The sequence below is a fragment of the Grammomys surdaster genome, unplaced genomic scaffold (assembly GCF_004785775.1).
Source record: "Grammomys surdaster isolate TR1022 unplaced genomic scaffold, NIH_TR_1.0 133, whole genome shotgun sequence".
Taxonomy (NCBI): domain Eukaryota; kingdom Metazoa; phylum Chordata; class Mammalia; order Rodentia; family Muridae; genus Grammomys; species Grammomys surdaster.
In genome coordinates this window covers 2818627-2823636 of record NW_021604591.1, presented here as the reverse complement: position 1 = coordinate 2823636, position 5010 = coordinate 2818627, and the positions used below count along the sequence as shown (strand labels likewise).

At 44.4% G+C, this 5010-nt stretch overlaps 1 protein-coding gene and 1 long non-coding RNA gene across 9 annotated transcripts in view; one reads left to right on the top strand and one right to left on the bottom strand.

Annotated features, from left to right (window-relative positions):
* The window catches only part of LOC114616872, a 2414-nt gene extending 1588 nt beyond the window's left edge, over positions 1-826 (bottom strand). The window contains exon 1 of the long non-coding RNA XR_003710706.1: positions 537-826. This is a non-coding gene — a long non-coding RNA (uncharacterized LOC114616872). The remainder of the gene's footprint in view (positions 1-536) is intronic.
* Dysf (dysferlin) overlaps positions 1-5010 on the top strand; it is a 181044-nt gene that overhangs the window by 19869 nt on the left and 156165 nt on the right. The gene's annotated exons all lie outside the window — the stretch shown is intronic.

Genomic DNA, 5010 nt, shown 5'->3' with positions numbered 1-5010 from the left:
TCTTTCTTTCTTTCTTTCTTTCTTTCTTTCTTTCTTTCTTTCCTTCCTTCAATAGAGTCTGTCTACATAGCCCTGGCTGTTCTAGAACTCAATATGTAGACCAGGCTAGCCTTGAATTAATACACACAGATCTGCCTGCCTCTACTACCACAACTGGCTGAGTTTAGAAAGTTTTACTATTGCTAAGTGTTTTGCAATGCCCATATTACATTATAAGATACTATCTAACCCAAAGTTTAAGAAGCTGTGGCCCACAGCTGTTAAGATGGCTCACTAGGTAAGCACCCAACCATGGCACACGTGATCTTCCCTTCACACATACATACAGTACTCAACAACAATAACAATAACAACAACAACAATAACAACAATAATAATCAAAATAAAATAAAAGCTGTGGCCTTCGCTACAGTCTCACTGCCTTGTGGAAAGGCAGGTACCTCAATGAGCTTGAAGGTGGACTAACACCTCTGGAGTAACTCTGGACACAGAGCAGGCGGTCTGGGAAGGCTTTTTAAAGAAGAGCCCACACTTACCCAGGGCCAGGCTTTGGAAGGGAAAGTAGCTCCAGGTGCTGAAGTGAAGGGCAGAGAGTTCTCTAAGCTAGCTTAGCCAGGTTTCTGGTACCATGGAAACCTGGTCTGTGAGATGATCCTTCTCTAGCAGATGCTGCTGCTGTTCTCACAGACAGGAAACAGAGGCTCTAAGATTAGATTGGTGATGTTCCCAAGGGCTATGCTGGAGTTCTGGGTGGCCGGAGGGCAGGTATTTTTGTTATTCTCCTGGCTCTGTTATCTCCACATTGCAGAGGCTCCCAAGGCTCCTGGCAGCTGGGGTCTGGGAGTTCTGCAAAGTTTAGTTCCTCTAATGACATAGGAGTTGAGAATTTAGTGAGGCAAAGGTGGACAGGCTGGGTAACTGCAGGCCACGAGGAAATGCAGGTTTCATTTTCATTATTGAATTCAGCCCTTTCCTAGGAGCTATAGGAGATATCTGAGACCCCAGAGGCAGCAGGGACTGTGGACATAGTTTAGACAATTTTGGTCAGTTCAGGGGCCAGGCTGGACCTCCAAGGGACAGCTGTGTGGGTTACATGTTTTGCAGAGGGGTCATGTGTTTTTACCACTGGCCCCTGCTGGTGAACTCTGGCTCTCCAGTTTCCACGTGAGCAGGTCACTGCAGGTCAGCATACCGGGAAAGTAGCTCCTCAAACCCCCACATCCAGAACAGCCAGTTCATCAGACATCACTTACCAGAACTTTCTGTCTTACAGATACTCCCATGTGATTTTTTTTTTAAGTTTTCCAAGCATTTATCTTAATTTGTCAGTTCTGGCAACTTAACAATTAAACTGTAATAGACTAAGTTCAAATTTAAGTTCACATTCATAAATATCTGCAAAAGGACAGAGCTACCTAAACACCCTATTCTGTGAGGGAATGATCGGAGCAAGCTTGTCTGTGGCCTTCATCTGTGGTCTTTGTAACAGCTAGCTGCATGGTAATTCTGTAATGCCCGAATGCTGTATTCTACACTCACAAACTTGTATAAGAAAGGAAGAAGAAGGGGCTATGGAGATGGCTCAGCGGGTTAGGTGCTCGCTGCACAAGCAGGAGGACCTATTAGCTCTCCAGCAGCCACATAAAATTTGGGTATGACAGCGTGCAATTGTCACGCCAATGCTGGGGACAAGGAGATAGGGATCTGGTTCTCTGCTGCCCACTGGCTGGCCAATCTAGCCGAAACAGGAAGCTCCAGGTTCCGTGAGAGAATGAGTGAAGAAACATCCCAAATCAACTTCTGGCCTTCACCCCCCCCCCCAGTCAGGGCACCCCCCCACACATGAGCACACATATGCATAAAACACACCACAACAGAAAGAAAAACGGAATTCAAAAGTCCAAGGCAAAAATAAGAAACATGCTAAGCATTGCCAGGGACAGCCGCAGGACATTAAATATTGGAAAGACAAAAACGTTTTGTGATTCTGTACACTCTGAATAAAGATGTACCCCACCCCCCACAGGCTCACATATTTAAATAAGTGGTCCCCAGTAGGGTGGAACTCTTTGGGAAGCGTTAGGGATATGGCCCCGTTGGAGGAGGTGTGCCGTTGGAGGTGGGGTTTGATGTTTCACAAGCCCACACCATTCCCAGTTAGCTCTCTCTGCCTCCTGCTTGTTGACTGAGATGTGAGCTCTCTGCTTCTGCTTCTGCTCCAGCACCATGCCTGCCTGCCCGCTGCCGTACTTCCCACCCTGATGGATATGTAGTCTTAACACTCTGGAACCAGAAGACCCAAATTAAATACTTTCTGTTATAAGTTTCCTTGCTCATGGTGGCTCTTCAGCAATAGAAAAGAAACTAAGACAAGTTCAGTGAATATTTTTATAGAACACCTCTTCAACACCCGCCAGCCACACAGTTTGGTGCTGAGTGGATGGTGACTGTTATTCTCTCACTGCTCTGAGTCTTTTGCTGTCAGGAAAGTCCTGAGGGGTCTTGTTGCAGCCACACCCTGGGATTCCTGACTATCTTCTGTGAGCTCACCATTGTCCTCTCGGGTCTTTTTCCAACCAGACAGCTCTTACTCAGAAGTGGGACTTCCTTCTCCCAGTCTCTCTCTCCCCTTTCACTTTTCTCCCTCTACAGATCCAGAGCCTCTGTTTCCTTCTCTCTGTGTGTAGAATCCCCCAAGGCTTCCTTCATGCAGCATACCCTGCCTCTCGCACCTCTGCTCACAAGTCTGTTGCTTTGTTCCTCTCTCTCCTCACCCCCTGTAGCCCAGGGAGGTCTGGAACTCTTGGTCTTGCTTTCCCAAATGTTGAGAATTCCGGTGTGCAGTGCCACACCCGGTTCTTTACTTCTGTTTAGTGTTCTAAATGTAAGCAGCTCCTGGTGATTAGTGGCTTATTGTAGCAGACAGACAGCTCTAGATTGTTACATTGTTCCAACCCTGGCTGTCTCTTAAACACCTGAACCCTGTCTCAGCCCCGCACCATAACAATTAAGGAAAAACAAACAAGCAAACCTTCTGGCTCTAACTCCTAACCAATAGGCTGTCTGCAACTGACCTGCTGGCAAAGAAAAAAAGAAAAAAAATCAATTTTTTCCAATGGGGTCTCGCCAGGTACATTAACCACTTTCCGGGACAGGCTCCAGGCCCAGGAGTATTTGGGCAACACAAAATGAACTTTATAATATTCTTGTAGACTTTTTGTCTCATTTTGCTTTTCTTGGCCATTTTTCTTGGCTGTTTTTTTCTCTTCAGTCTTTTGCTTGTTTATTTTATTCAATTTTGATTTTTGTGGTTTTGTGTGTGTATCTCTTATTTTTTATTGTGATTGTTTTGTTTTATCTGTATTGTTTTAATGGGAAACACACACATACAGAGAGAGAGAGAGAGAGAGAGAGAGAGAGAGAGAGAGAGAGAGAGAAAGAGAGAGAATATGAAGATGAAGGAAGGGACACTTACACTTTAACTCCATTGTTAGCAGTGAGTCCCAGCCTAGTACTGTACTGTTAGGGACCCGAGCCCTCAGACTATTTTCCTACTGGGACACTGGAATAATATAACCTATGTGAGGCAAGGTTGTGCTGTAGGCTGAATGACAGTGTGTCTGCCAAAAGCCCATGAGTAGAAACACTGAAGAGGTTAAGTATGGGGGCCATTGGCTATAGCAAGATGCACACAGATGCACATACATCAATCCCACAGCACATGAACATGCTCTGCATGCCTTAATATGTTTCTTACATAAATACATACATGTTTCATTAAAAGAAAGGAAATGGACTGCAGTGGCAACTTAGTATGTAGTACAAGCATAAAGACTGAGTTCAATACCCAGAACTCATGGAAAAGCTGGGTGTTGGTATATGCATGTAATCAAGTGCTGGGCCACAGGAGACAGGTGGGCACTATGGCCAGCCAGTCTAGCCTAATTGGTGAGTGCCAGGTCCTAGTGAGAAATCCTGCCTCAAAAACCAAGGTGTCTTGAGGAATGTCAAGCCTGTGTATTCACACACATAAGAATATATATACATGTACCCAAATAGTTTAAACTTTAAAACCTCTATAAAAGTGTATATGTGTATATGTGTGTGTGTATGCTTGTATGTGTGTATACATGCATGTTTCTGCATGTGCATGCGCATGTGTGTATACATGTGTGTGTCTGTGTGTGTTTATGCATGCTTGTATGTGTATATGCATGTATGTTTCTGTGCATATGTGCATGTGTGTGCATGAGCATATGTGTGTGTGTATGTGTGTATGTCTTTCTGTGTGTATACACAAACTCCATTACTAAGGAGGCATAAGGGGAAAGTGACAATTCTTCTTTCATTCATCCATCTTTCCCTCTCTCCCATGGCATTTATCATTAGCAACTTGGTTTAGAGTCTGCTCCACTCTCCTGAGCCCTATGTGTGTCACCCCACAGTATGTCACATTCATTTTTCAGCTGTCATGTGTTATTCTGACGTGGACACACCTCTATTAGGCTCATCTTGCCACACAGGTGATAGAGATAACCTGCGTGCTGTTTACTTGGAAATACACTGCTGTGTGCTCTGTGTTCGTCACACTGCGCCCTGACTGGCTGGAGTTTGGGTTCCTCCCGATTTCTTCTTTCATGTGGTTATCCAGTGAACACTTTTTTTCCGATTCCAATGTTTTAATGTGTCAGAGTTTGTGCTTTGTTTTGTTTTGTGGGGGTGGTTTGGTTTTTGTTTGTTTGCTTGTTTGTTTTGTTTGCTTGTTTGTTTGTTTTTTGCATTGGTCTCTAGCAGTGGGTTTGTTGGAGTAAAGAGAATAAGCATATAAGATGTTTGGAGGGCTGGGGAACGGTTTGCTGTTCCATCCTGAGGACAGATCTTAAGCTTGATGCCAAGAACCCATAAAAAGTAAGTCAGATGTGATGGTATGCACCTAATCCTTCCTTCCTTCCTTCCTTCCTTCCTATCTATCTATCTATCTATCTATCTATCTATCTATCTATCTATCTA